At 53.0% G+C, this 15,360-nt stretch overlaps 1 long non-coding RNA gene across 1 annotated transcript in view; it reads right to left on the bottom strand.

Moving 5' to 3' along the window:
• The window catches only part of LOC147336347 (uncharacterized), a 397,968-nt gene that overhangs the window by 245,320 nt on the left and 137,288 nt on the right, over positions 1-15,360 (bottom strand). The gene's annotated exons all lie outside the window — the stretch shown is intronic.

Raw genomic sequence — 15,360 nt, 5'->3', positions numbered from 1 at the left:
GTTATGCATACAACCAGAGTCCATATAATACCACATGTTGACACTGAGCAGACCCCAACAGCGTCGTTGTTCATATGTAGAGACGCGCAAACAGTGGCAGGAGGAACACTTTTGCGTCGAGTCCTCCGTTGCGGCTGGCGTCGGAACGGCAAACGTTGACTTTGTTGATCGTGGCTTCTATCCTGTCAACTGTGAACATATACCATGGTAATTAACACGTAGTTTATATATTACACAAACATACACACGTGTGGCATTCGGCGGGCTTACGTTTGGCTAAAATGGCATACAGCTGCACCTTGGTGGTGTCCACGGGCTGCAGGGGGACCAATTTGGGTATGGCAATGCGGCAGTCGTCTGTGCACACTAAGGATGAAAAGAGTGCATTGTTATTTTTTTTTACTCGACACCCCATCCAACAACCGTGTCGATATCGTGATATCGCAGAGGGGGGGGGGGGGGGGAGGGATATGTGCTTACTACGTACAGCGAGTGGTAGTCTGCGGTGTCATGTGCTCGGGTTCCTCTGCCGTGCTCCCAGTGGCAGGATCATCGATTGGATCAGCGTCGTCCGGATTACCGTCGAGAGACCGACTGACTTGTGAACAGGACTGATCCGCTTCAGCACTTTGCCGTGTGTAAATGAAATACTTGTAGTTTACATTGCCGCGCCCCACAAACGTCGTACCGTTTGGGGTTATAAAACAGCCACCGGTCAGCCTTTGTGTTGGGCTCATAGTGTGGTTCCATATCTCTATTACACGCCAGATGTCGGGAGTCTCAACGTGAAACTTGTAAATTGCGCCGACTCCATCTAGCGGAGCGATAACTGCTGTGCTGTCTGTTACGCTACACGGCGTCCTTCCCGTTCCACAGCGCGCCTTTGACGTGTAATAATATATACCTCGATCGATTGGGTTTGCGATGACAGTGAATCTCGCCCCGCCTAACACATATTGCCCTTCGTCATTGCAAGTAAGAAATCGAATGGTGACCTGGTACCCCAATCTAGTGTGTGTCACTTCATACAGATGGTGGCTAGCTGGCCTGACGACCTGACCGTTTTTTCGAAAGACAGAAGTAGGACTTTCCAAATAGCCAGGTAATGAGAGCGAATAAGACAGTTTCCCAAATACAGCTACTTGTTCTTGGCCAGCGTAGCCAATCGCACTTTGGTTGCAACACTCCAGCCAAAGTGCTAGCAGGCTGACTAGCACTCGAACGCAAGCTTTTGACTGCCACATGTTTTCCAGCAAACCCACTTGCAATCGACGAACACACCGGTAGTCTTGGGGCTTTATACTCTTGTGAAAGGGTTCGGTGAGTGTGAGTCGGACCGACTGAGAACGAGCAACCGCCGACCTAGAATGCTGACAGAGACAGAGTTTTTGTTCGGTACACACCGTTCTGTTTTTTTTTTCCCACTGAACATGGTGTATAGTATATGCATTTTGTGTATGCTGCGTACTTTATACATCAAGTGGTACATATGTTGGTCGGTACACTGATGCTTGTGTGTGTTTTTGTGTACCATGTTTTTACAGACGGCCGTAAGACTGGCCGACCTAGACGTTGGGAGCGACCGACCTAGACGTAGGGGGCGGCCGACCTAGACGTCGGGAGCGGCCGACCTAGACGTCGGGAGCGGCCGACCTAGACGTCGGGAGCGGCCGACCTAGACGTCGGGAGCGGCCGACCTAGACGTAGGGGGCGGCCGACCTAGACGTCGGGAGCGGCCGACCTAGACGTCGGGAGCGGCCGACCTACACGTCGGGAGCGGCCGACCTAGACGCCGGAAGACTGGCCGACCTAGACGCCGGAAGACTGGCCGACCTAGACGCCGGAAGACTGGCCGACCTAGGAATATGCTGGCTGCACGTATGGAACACGAGGACGACTTACGGTGCACTTGCTCCGAGACCCAGCTCGCAACTATGGAGAAGAATGACACCCGGTCGGTTTGGGTTTCACCTACACAATGTGCTCACGGTGACCATGTGTCGCTTTGCGACGGCATTGCGATCAGCCGCAAATACCCCGATGAGAAGCATCCTTCTAATCGGTGGAAGAGAATATGCGGTAGCGTAGCAGCTTTGCTGAGAACCACCCCGGTGCGTTTCGAACACGGAGCCGGCTGCCTGTCTAGCTTGATCACCGAGGCCAAGGGGATCAGATTCCCCACCATACCTGAGATACTGTCGGTGGAAAGCCGTTCCGGCGTAACGGATTACTACATAGCACACAAGCTATTTGCCGCAAAGGTGGTGCATCTCACAGATGCGAAACCTTCCAACGATTTGGTCGAAGCACTGTCTTGTCGCGATGCGGTTCTTCGCTACAAGGGTGCATCGGGTCTCATGTTCACGTACCCTAGCATCATGTCGGATGAGTACGAAGGTCTGATCGCCAGGTTTCGCGGAGACTATATAATTTACACGGGCGACTTGCATTTCACCGGACACGCGACGACTCCAACTGAGCTGCTGAAACAAATCACCTGGTGTTTCACCGAGCTCATACGTGTCAGCTTCGCAGGCTGGCGTGGGACATCGCACCCAGGGCATCTGGTGCTTTACACGAGAAGGAAACTACACTAAGTCCCTCCGTTAAGAGTTGTGTGCCTCTGTTGCTGGCGGACCGCAGAATGTCACATGTTTCTCTGTGCTATAATACGTTGTTACGTGTAACCTCTCGAATAAAGCCGTTGAGATGTGTGTACAATGTGGACCGTGTCATTGTTTCAGGCCTTATTTTCATTTTGACTTTGATACATTGAGTCGTGATGATATGGTTATACTTTTGCAGGTGGACAAATGTAGACAAGCACCCAAGTACTCGTGCTTAACCTAACATCTAGCTGTCACATAATGTACGAGTCACACGTCAGTTACCAGACGCGTGTGGTTTGAACAGCACACGAATAAATAAAGATGGGACATTCCACACGTTGTTCCACGGTGGTCGTTTATTATCAAATGTGATACAAAAACACAAAGCATGCATCCACCACGGTGGTCGTTTATTATCAAATGTGATACAAAAACACAAAGCATGCAAATTTCATCGTTCGCAGGTCAGTGTCAGCACAGAATCATCGACACACATAATCACTTGCGAGACACACTAGACGGGTTCCGTTTGGCATTTATTTGGAGGACAGTTTGCGGTCTTCTTCGGAATGGCTTTCGTGTCTCCCCAACTTGGGGGAGCCCTGCGGTGTGATCTCACCGCGGCACTTTTTCCTCAGTCGCGATACGCCGCCAACCACTCGTACTCGTCGCTGCCAGTCCACTCGGGCCTTGATACCCCACGTTCTCCGGCAGACCGTCTCGGTGGCGGATAAGGATAGCCTTCCTCTAGTTCACGAGTACCTGTCGGGGGCTTTAACTCTCTGCGAACAACGGGACGATCCCCGTGCGTCTCGCGCGCGACCCGGTTCACGCCGGGTTTAGTGTTCCTGTTGACAGGAGGCGGTGGCGGCAACACCAAAGGTCGTCCGCCGTCGTAGGAAGCAGCCTCGCGGTCTGACGTTACTCGTAAGTCTCCCATCATATCGCAGATTCCTTGAGGATACGAGGCCTCTCGGTCGGCCGTTTCCAAGCCTCTGATCATGTCGTAGTGATCTTTATCTACCGCGCGCTCGGTCGCCTGCTTTCTGCAATACAGCGTGAGCGACTCCATGTTCGGAAACACAAAGCGATCGGGGGGTTCGATGCCAGAAGACAAGACATACTCCACGCATTTTCCGTCTGGATCTCGAAACACAATCCGAGCGGTGGACCCACTGCCAGAAGACAAGACGTACTCCGTGCACGTCTCGTCTGGGCCGACTGTGTATTTCCAGATACACCCCTTGCCTTTAGTGAACAACTCGAACGTGGCTAGGTCGCCGTCGGGGCCGTGCGTCAGGGCAACATACCCCGGTCCCGGCTTAGACATCGCAGAAAAGCATTGGGTTCTGCTTGGGAAGTAGGGAGTCGCACCGGCAACGACGGCACTTCGCCAAGTGGCAAAGACGCACCTGTCACGTTCTCGCATCTCAATCCTCAAGGCTCCTTTTCGGTTAAGCTGCTCCGCCATGGTGTGAAGCTAGAGATATATATATATTATATATATGTCCACCGTGGATACACTGAGTTTGTAGGATGTGCACGACTAGTTGTCCGATGAGTGTTAGTACTGTTTCATCGGTACGTGCGGTCTAGCCTACATGGCGGACATTAACATCGTGACTCTGATGCACATTCTTGTGAACCAGTTGTGTTTTACACGCAAGGTGAACAGCGTTTCGTTGCGATCGTGTTCCACCAACCATCGAGCCCCAAGCGACTCCACTCGATCCCGTAGGTCAACGGCGTTGTTCTGGTCCGTTATAAAGTCAAAGTATTTCTCATAGATCGGACTGAGGTACACCAACAGCTGATCCCCGTCGCGAATCTCAATGCCGCACACGTCCCTTTCCTCACACACGTGTAGCTCGCAGCCAGCGAGTTCGTCCGGTTCACCCTGCACGGGCAGCGGGTAGTTGGCATACAGATTATAGAACCTCCCGTTGCTAGACACGCTAGCGCGTTCGCATATGCGGATGAGGTTAGAATAGGCCGACGCGGACTCCCTCATCGTTTGACCACACAGCTCCGGATTGCTGGTCCACAGCGATAGTGCCACGCTGCGGTTTCTAGCTCTGATCGACCGGAATTTCATGTCCTCCGAACTACTTGTCACGTACACCAAATTGCCTTCGCTGGTTAACCAAAAGGCCCTGAGCGCCTCGTGTCGCCGATCGCACCGGCGTTCGAGATCCACGTCGTTGGGCAGCTCGCTCGTCATCATAAGTCTGTTTCGTTCGACCAAATCTCTATCGGTTAATGCATCCCCTCCGTTGGTGAAAATGTAGCCGTTGTCGGTAGGTGTACCCGAAAACAACCAGCAGTATCTGAAGTATATTTTATTCGGAAGGACAAACTGCATCAGAGAGGCCTTGGTGGGACACCTCAGTTCTTTTTCCGTGTGACACAACGCAGGACTATTTGCGAGAAGTCGAGCGGGACAGAGTTCCGCGCCGTCGCCGTGGACGAAATAATTGTCGCTTCCGTCCGCTCGACACTCTCCGGCTGTGGCGATGTTGCACCGCGGTGCGCTGTCCCCGTGCGCGGAGGATACCCAGTGGCTGTTGACAGAGTTCACCAGGGATCCCATCGTTACATCTCAAGTGGCTCCGATCGGGGTGTCGGTGGACTGTATCCGAATCAGACTGTCCAAGATGACGAGAGACAGCGAGAAGGACAGGGAACACACCGAAACGATGGCCGAGTACACGCAGTTGCTCACGAACCGCACAGCGCAAGCCCTTTTGATACAGCGGCTCGGCTTAGAAGGAGCTCGGGCGAGGATGCGGACTTTGCAAACGACCGACGCCCTTAGTAAGCAGGACTCGCATTCTGTCATGTGCAGATTCGGCCGCATGATCGACCGGGTGTTTGAATATTTCCGAGTTAAAGACATGAGATTGGAACCCTTTCAAATTGAACTCCTGCGAGGTGTGGTGTTAGGTGTTACGCTCACCCAACTGGGCGACAATCTCTACAAGTACAAACACGCATTACTGTCCAAACTCGGACTGGCTCCCCTGGGATCCGAGGCGTACGACCACGCGAAACCCACGCAAAGTCACTGGTATCACATAGAGAAGGACTTTCGGCGTTACGCAAATCCGTACACGCTTTGCCTAGCGCCGAGGCAGTGCGGCAAGAGTCTGATGATGAGACTGCTCCTAGCGTCTGTGTTGTTGCACTTGGACATCAACGTTATGGTCCAGGCTCAAAATAACCACATGTGCACTACGTTGAGATTGGGTGTAGAATCTGCCATGGAAGAACTGCAGAGGTTGCCGTCGTTCAAGGAGGAAGAGAAACCAGTCGGCGTGTACGGCAGTCCCGAGAATAGGATCTACAGATTTCGCGATGGATACAAGGGCTCGGCTTTTATCCACTTCCTCGCTTCTAGTAACGACGTACGTATCGCCGTGTTGGTTTCGACGTCTTGTCAACTTGACCTCGTTTTCTGTTTCTTAAAGCTTTTTTTCTTGTTCTTCTTCTTGTTCTTCTTCTTCTAATTCTTCTTCTTCACACACCCACACGTGCATATATGTATAAAAAACCGGGTAAGTGGCGTACACACGGTAAGTGCTATATGTTGCTACAGTTTCTGCACAAACATAACCTTCCAGCGCACCGATGGACATGGACGCCGAGCCCGCTGTTGCGAACCAGACGACACCTAGTCTACAGGAACACTGCTTCTTGACAAGAGGAGCGGAGGCCGATGTGTGGCACCTGTGGAATTCGTCTCGTTCGGCCTTAGCCTTACGCAAAGACGACATCGCCCGCGTCCACGCGGTGAGGTCGGACATGGAACGTACCACGTTCTGTCAACTACGTATCGTGCGAGACGTGGCGGTGCCCGGGTTGAAGGATCGTCGGTGTGTGGCAGGCCATGACATAGAGCTCCAAGAACCTCTCGCCGATGTCTCGCTTGCTGCCGCTGACAGCGAGCTGGTACGAATGTGTATGTCGAAGGGAATAAAATGTGCTGCGTTCCTGGAGCATTACGTTAAACGCGCTGACACCGAGGAACTTGACCTGGGCGAACGCATGCATTCGCTGTTTGTTTGCGCGACACGAGAAATGCTGACCAGGAAGTACGATATTATGCACCATTACCCACTTTTCAACCGGATGATGAGCATCTACTATGTGGAGAAGGACACCACAGCCCCCCCTTCGCTGCAAGATGTAATCGACCACGGAGGGCTGTTGGACAAGAGTGTTGGTGAACACGAGTCCTTACACGGACTTTCGGTCACGGGCCTGGACCACCTAGCCTTCAAACGTTGGAATTACCCTTACATGAAGGACAACTCGCTAGACGTGACCTGTGGCGAAGACGAACCAGCTGAACCGGCTCAGGTTATTACACCGGAGCTAAAGTTCGAACTGCAGTCCGATCCCAAGTCCGAGTCGCTTACGTCCGACCGCACCTTTGTGAACAGAGATTCGGTGGCGGAACGGGAAGTCAAACCGACCGATGGGGTACACCAACGCCCCACAACCCCCGGTTCACCGTTTCTAACGACGCACGCGCCCTCTCACACCGCGCCTTCGCAGCAGCGGGTGGAACACGACGGCACGATACACTGGTTCAATAACCACCCGGGGACTTTGACGGACAGACCCGCGGCGTTCCCTTGCAGGTTCGCCGTGCACGTGGGACAAGGTGTCACGTTCAACGATCTGATCCAGTACTGCGTGACGCGAGAACCTCAGGCTCAGATTGGATCGCTGCCGTCGCGTAGAGAATGGGGCTCTGTGAACCCAGTGCTGCTTATGGAGGACAATGTCGATCCTGCTACCGGGAAGACTGCGCATTCTTACGTCGTAACATCCAGAGGACACCTCAGCGAGCTGACGACTCGGCCTTGTTACAATGAGGTCTTTCTGCCCGGAAGACCAGTGACTCGGTTGAATCTCGATGTGGACATGAAGTGCTGCGCGTCGTGTCACGCACGGTACACGGTGAAGGCCAACTGCGCGACGAGACGCAAGGTTAGCCGAGCGATGGCGAGTAGTTTGTTGTTGGTGGTAGCCGAGTCGTTACTGTCCATGGTGAACGCAACGCCAACGGCGCAAAGGGCCCAACGGCCCAATAGCCCCCCTGATGGCGTAAGCCTGAAGGAGCTCACGAGAGCAATCGGTAAAGTGGCCGTGTACATCAGATCGTCGTCCGTGCAATCTAAGTTGAGCCTTAGGATGCTGTGGTATCTGCCCGTGGAACTGTGCAGTGTCCGTGGCATAGAGGCGTACAGGCCGTTATTGCAAGAAATGGAGAAGGTTTCTCTGCGCTACCTGTTGCTTTCGTACCCAGAGGAGACACGGGCCTGCAGCCTGTGCGATCTGAGCAAGGCGATATCGCAGAGCGCCTCAAAGAACGACGTTCGCTGTTTGCGACTGAGCGCAGACGCGCCTCGCAAAACGACAAGGCGTTCGGCCATCGACAAGGCTCCGTATGCCTTCAGAAAATCAGTGCGATTGCCCAACTGTTACAAACAGGGCACCGGATTCGAATACGTAGAAACGTTCAACGATCAGATCAATCTCCCCGGGTCCGGGTTCGACCATCATCTTTCTCTTTCTGTGGGACTTTCCTCCAATCCCATCGCCGACGACGTCACGTTTCTGGGTGACCGATTCGCGGACTTACTGAAAGAACGCCAGGGGTTGCCTGCAATCCAATTCGACGCCGAAGAAGACAGCCCCGACGGCGAACGGGTGGAGAATGAGGCTAAACGACTTATGGATTTGTGGGGGGTGCCTGTGACTGTTAGGCAAACTGGAACGGGGTTGTTCTGCGTGCAAGCCACGGAGAAGTCGACGACGTACCCGTGCCCCAAACATAACAGAGTGCACTCTACCTCTAAACTCAGCGCTCTCGTGTTTGCTACACAAACCAAACACAAATGTTTTGTCACTTAACAGTAATAATGCGTTTGGTGTTTGTTATGTATGTACAACAAATAAAGAATCCACTGTGGAAACACTCGTGTTTGCTGTTATTGAGTACGTGTCTGAAAGCAATAATAAGTAAGAGAGACACACCGTGATATTACTACAAAATATACAGTTTATTCAATTCAGGAAACACAACAAAGGTACACGCATACATTGATCACAAAGTACATCATTGACATTAGAAAATATGCTCTCAGCACAGATCATAAAACAAAATAAGTAACACGGTAAGTGACAGGGCCGATGCTATCGTCGTAACCGCACACTCAAGCAGTACGAGGAAGATGTGGCATTAAAGCCCTAATGCGTCTAACGTCGGTGTAACATGAGCAAATGGGACGATGACGATATACAACAAAGCCGACAACAGGCAGAAGTAGTAGGCCGACGACGACAGCTACGATCGCGTAGATCCTGGCTCCATCTGCTGATGTAGAAAAAGCAACAAGGTCACCGCAAACACATACACACACACAAAGCGACCAACTGTGAATTGTACACAGAAAGGTCTGAGTGTTGTTCTTTTCTGAGTGTTCTCACCGTTTGTTGGAGTAGTGTCTCGATGATCTGCAGTTGTTAGAGTTTGCAGCGGTGCCTCTGTTGTCGAGTTTCTGACAAACGTCAGCGGTGCCTCTGTTGTCGAGTTTCTGACAAACGTCAAATCTAAACGACAAAAAAAAACAAAGAGTCAACGCTCGTCATCACACTGTAGCCTGTGTGAGTGAGCTTGGCACCACACAACACCTTCTTCACCACCAACAACAACAACAACAAAAAAAAACAAAAAAACATTTGCTCTCACCGACTACAAGTTCGACGATCGCAAATTTCACCCGACTCTGTAGCTTTGGTACAAAACAGCGGTATCTGCCTGCGTCTCCCTCGGACACATTCGTGATCTGGAGGGAAATGTTCCCGTGTTTCATGGCGTCCGCGAACAACTGCGTCCTCTTGAGGTACGACGCGATCTTCATGTCGGGAACATCGTTCTTGTCTCTGTATAGGTGAACGTACCCCACTCGGCTGAGCCGGTCGGACGGGTCAGGTTTGAGGTCGGGTCTGGACCACTCCACCGTCAAACCCCGGACGTCGAACGCGGGCTCCAGGTGACACGGCAGCACCACGGTGTCACCCAGAGCGGCTACGGTGGGATTCGAACCAACCACCAGAATCTCACCTGGACAGAGACAGAAAAGCATACACCGTAAACTAACAGCTACACAGCTCCCCTGTGTTTAAGTCTTCGCAAGGTTACGTTTAGCGACATTGTAGACATAACCGGGGTCCTGATATTATAACACACGCTTTGTGTTGTCGTGAATGAATAAAAAAATGCCGTTGATCAACCAGCATTCGCTTGTTGTCGCTGCTTCACAATAAAGAAGAAGACCACGCTCAATGAGTACAGGTTTCTTTTTTATTTGGTTCACATGTGGAAAACACAATATCAAGATGTACTACAGCATTCAGACGGAGTGCACAGAACACCGCGGACACACAACATTAGATCAGGCCCCTCACGATACACATAAACGACCATTACATGAACGAAACGGCCGTTAGAACTTGTGCATCTTGCCACGCCTGATGTTCTGTGGCGGTCCGGTGAATCGAGCCGGCGGCTGGGGCGTTTCGCATTCAGTGAAATGGTAGACCCTCTCGGCACAACGCGCCAGAGGTCCGATGGGTAACTCCATCCACGCCGGATCGTCGGAGTTCAACATGGGACTTCTGTATTTTACGTCGATAAGCAGTCCCTTTGTCCCACGCACGTTGCCTGTGGTGCAAATGTACTTCTGTCCTTTACGCCCACATCTATTCAAATCACGGAGATAGAACGCAGTGAGATTGCCGCCGAGTTTCCGCAGCTGGGTTTCGTCTGTCACAATGACATTCATGATAGCGCAGGCACTTGTTAGGGTGATCACGGGACACAGTCTGGGTTCGTGCTCTGCAGACTTCAACAACGCAGCGTAATGTAACCTGTGTACCTCGCCAGCCACGGTAACGTCGGAAGACTCTATGTCGTTTCTACTGTAACTCACAATGGCGCGCGCCGTGTGTTTCACCGGGGCGTCGGGCGGCGGCGGTCTGTCGATTACATCGACGTGGGACACTGCGGCACTCTCTGTGTCGTCGCGGCTAGCGTTGTAGCGCGCGATGATATCGCGAAGGCCCTTGCTGACCTCTGCTGTGTCATTGGCAATTGCAACCAAGCTGTTTTCCGTTGCCGCGATGATGTCGCGAAGTTCCCTGCTGACTTCTGCTGTGTCATTGGCAATTGCAACCAAGCTGTTTTCCGTTGCCGCGATGATGTCGCGAAGTTCCCTGCTGACTTCTGCTGTGTCATTGGCAATTGGAACCAAGTTGGTCTTCGTTCGATTAATTTGCTCTTCCACTTTGGCAACTAGGGTTAAAGTGTGCAAATCTAGACCTAATGTGGATGTTATCGCAGCCAAGCCCGGGGAACGTTTCTTCCTATCCGTGCGTTTTGACGGCGCGTCGGCCTCGGCGATGTAGTCGTAGTCATCGGTCTCCGACGGGTGTTGTAGGCTTACGTTGTACCAGGACGCGTGCATGTCCACAATCAGTCTATTGCCCGCAGTCCAAGCGCACCAGGATACGTTGACGTCCCTGTACTTTTCCGCTTCTGAGACGTCTATCTTCAAATCCAACGAAAACATTACATCTTTAGAATTTAGGGTAACGTACAACACGTCGTCGTACCAAGACGATGCAATCACGCCAGACCCGGAGTACTCCCCGGACATCTGTACGGCTTTCGCTAACCCTAAGCCCGCCAGGCTTAGTAGAGTTGGCTCTGCTGCGAAAGGTGTCGCCGTGACGTTTCTGCTGAACGGTGGGGGTTTCTGTGGAAGCACGGTGTTTTCGGGATCGACAATCGTGTAGCCTAAGAGCCACGTTCCGTTCTCCGCTCCTACGGGGAGAGGGCCTTTGCACGTGGTGGTTAAATCTCCTCTGTTGAATACGCAGGGAAATGTACCCGACCAATGCTGAGTGGTGTACTCCGAGCAGTTGTCCGATTTCATGGAGATCTGAGTCTCGTCCACGGCGTAATCACCTACGATATGGGCTGTCATCCTCCAGTCGCATCTCGGAGGACTAGGCCCCAAACGCCACCTAACGATCGACTTGTGTGGATCGTACACTGTCACCTGTCGCATGGTAGGGTGTGAGTTCAGACCTTCGAGCATGGCGGCGTGCAGGGATCCTCGGTCGACGATCCCGCCACATGCTCCGGCGATGGCAAGCGCAAGAAGCGCTACGGTAAAGTGTAAGCGTGTCATCTGTGTTCGAGTGGTCCTAATCAAAACCTTGTGCGCTTATCCCCTAGGTAGCCTGTGAATTGACCCTGAAGTGTTTTCGCCTCGGTTGGGAAGGGTTTATCTATACCGCAGCTGGGGGGGGGGGGGGGGGGGATCTACAGCCTGTGGCGGCTAGGTTTGTGCTGTAGGTCGGCGGCTCCAAACCCGCAGGTCGGCGGATCCAAACCCGTAGGTCGGCGGCTCCAAACCCACAGGTCGGCGGCTCCAAACCCGTAGGTCGGCGGCTCCAAACCCGCAGGTCGGCGGCTCCAAACCCGCAGGTCGGCGGATCCAAACCCGTAGGTCGGCGGCTCCAAACCCACAGGTCGGCGGCTCCAAACCCGTAGGTCGGCGGCTCCAAACCCGCAGGTCGGCGGCTCCAAACCCGCAGGTCGGCGGCTCCAAACCCACAGGTCGGCGGATCCAAACCCGTAGGTCGGCGGCTCCAAACCCACAGGTCGGCGGCTCCAAACCCGTAGGTCGGCGGCTCCAAACCCGCAGGTCGGCGGCTCCAAACCCGTAGGTCGGCGGTTCCAAACCTGCGGGTTGGCCAACCTAACGATTACACAGAAGAGCTGTGTGTAGTGTTACAATAAATCTAATCGTGTGTAGTGTTACAATAAATCACGCTGTGTAATTGTGGTGTCTTTCAACAAATGAATAAAAATAAAGACAACTTTCACTTACAACTCACCATGCCTCAAAGGTTCTTTATTTGTTTGTTTTTTTTTACATGCACAATACACAGCTCAACATGAAATAAAAAAAAGACAACGATACACAGACGTACGAGACAAAGGGTTGCATCTATTGCATCTATCGTCCATTCACAGTATCCCACTTTGGCTCCGCTTTCGCCTTGTGTACGCCGTCCCTAGTGCGTGAGGGCGAAGAGTCGACGTGTCGGAAAATAACCTCGACCAAATCCGCAGGATAAGCGTGGAGCTGATCGCGAGTATGGTACCGTTTTCCAGGTGCACCAGGCGACGCTTTAGTATGAGCCCTCGGGCCTCTCTGGGCCACTTCTACATGTCTTCCTCCCACCATGCTAGCACACCTCCCGTTGCACATCAAGCCCGCGAAGGGGTTGTTGGTCATCAGTCTCGTTCGCTTCCTGTACTTGGCCTTGTACTGACAATAATCAAGCCGCATCACATGTTTGTCTCCACGAGACACCTTCGCAACATTAGCTGTCAGCTTCCACTGACTGACTTTCCTGTTCTTGCGGAGCATTGCAGCGGTCACGCTCTTTGGGTGTTTGCCCACGTCATGGTACAGCCTGTGAGAGACCCATCGTTTCCACACCATGCTCGAGTCAGGGTTCTCCACAAAGTACTGTAGCGAGCGGTTTCTTTTGTGGAAATAGTCGATTATCTCCGTGGTTTTAGCCACCAGCGAATCGGCCAACGTCAGATTCCGCGGCGTCTTAGCCGTACTTCTGGCCATGCTGTATTGCTCGCACGGCGGACCTGCGAATATCACATCGGGAGGTGGTCCGGACCAGTCCTTGGACGGATCCCAGTCCAAGATATCCACAACGATGTCAGCGCCGTGTCGACCGTCGACGTCTAGCCTCCGCACCAGCCACCCGTTATCCACGAACGGTTTACATATACTACCAGTGCCATCGAACAGACTCAACAGTGTCCGACGAGGGGAAACGCTAGGCATTGTGGAGTAGACATTGTCTTTTTTACTAATCCGTTTACGTTAACCAAACGATTTGTCGTGGTGCGTGAGTGAAAGTGCACGGCGATGGCTCTGTTCTCGCTCGCGTTCGTCGTCCGCTTGACCATGTTGGCCGTACTGTCGACGGCCCACGAGAGAGCTGCGTATGTAGTACCCGCTGCGTCTAATTTGAGCACCTGTACGCATAACGCCGTCGGCTGTCCAAACCCGACGCATGTCATACTCCACTGCGACAACACCAGGAGGCCGATCTGCAGATATCGGTGTCCGCTGGGGCGACCTCTTCTGCTTGAGGGATGTGGGGACGCGTGCCCTAACGGTTATCACGTTAGGGCGGCCGACCGCCAAGATACCCTCATCCAAACATGCGCCCTGCACAAAACGTGTCCTTCGAACCAGCAAGTCATCCTTCCCGGTTCCCTCTGGCACGATACGATATGCGGCCAGCCGGACGATTACACACCTATGCGCACGTTAGTCGAACCCCCCGCGTCGACGGCATTAGTCGACACCTTGAACGAGCTGACTAAACTCTGGATGGCGGGTCTGACCGAGGAAGAGTTTATGAAACTACGCAAGTACTTTTCACCGTCTACGATATCCGACAAGATCGTCGCGGACCGTTTGTTTGCCGATGGGTCGAGGGTCGCCGAACATCTGTACTCTGCCCTAAACGCATTGTCTTTGCTCGACGCGGCAGCTAGAATGCACAAAGACATATTGAAACCGTTTATGTCACCCGGACTGGATCCTACCGGAGTTAAAATTGAATCGACACACGAAGACCCTTTAGCGGTGGACGTTTCCGGCGACACGCTAATCGTACAGGCCCGCGCAACCGTACCGCTGGGCGGTGAGCGCATTTTCAGATCCGCGGACGTCATGTGGTACGGAGTGCAACGTGTCTCGCCTATGAAAACGACAGCCCCTCTATTGGTGTCCGCGACCGACTCGACCGTAAACCGCGTGGATCGCAGATGTGATATCGCCAAGGGTGCCGAGTGGAATAAGGACTACGCGCGGGGCTTCTTTGTCTACGCGTTTGACATTTCGTTGATCGTCAAGTCTCCGTCTCTCCACGTATTTAGACACTTGGAAGTGGAGTTGTGGTACGACCGGGTTGGCCCTGACGGCAACGTTACAGAAAGTGTAATCACACGAGGAATACATCTGAAATATGTTTGGAAACACAAACGGCACGCCGATTGCCATTGCGCGAACACGGCGGACTACACGGACCGCGACGGGCCTTGTTCACCCAGCTGTGTGCCGTTCTCGCGCGTGATCTCAGGCCTGCCCGGCACCAACAACGATTGGAAGCTAGAGGTTTTTTACAATCATGCAGAATCTACGCTGGGACGGAGCAGAGTCGTACACGGATCCGTCAAACCAAACACCGAGATCTTCTGCGTCGTGACACCGGCGGTTTTTTCATCTTGGCAAGGACCGACCGCAGAAGCACCCTCCGCTCCCTTGGACTTGATGCGATGCGATGTCACGCTGCTAGAATTTAACATTCTCACAATCGGGGGGGACGCGACCGTGCTGCCCACGGACCAAGACAGCGTTGCGAGGGCATCATCTAAGTGCACCCGTGTACCGGTGAGGTCGCTCGAGGGGGCTCTGGCGAACGGCGAGCTGTGTGTTCCTAGCGCGGTTAAGCACGCTATTGCGATCATCGATCGCCAAAGGTGGAGGACTGAAATCGGAGTGAAACTCCGATTTCACAACGGCAGTAACGCTCTGACGACCCCAACCCAGGAAGAACTGTCCGGTGC

This window comes from Aulonocara sp. 'chitande type north' Nkhata Bay, linkage group LG3, assembly GCF_057382095.1.
Source record: "Aulonocara sp. 'chitande type north' Nkhata Bay isolate Kocher_YH1m ecotype deep benthic linkage group LG3, A_spYH_male_GT1.1, whole genome shotgun sequence".
In the NCBI taxonomy this organism is placed as follows: Eukaryota; Metazoa; Chordata; class Actinopteri; order Cichliformes; family Cichlidae; genus Aulonocara; species Aulonocara sp. 'chitande type north' Nkhata Bay.
This window is presented reverse-complemented; position numbering and strand designations above follow the sequence as displayed.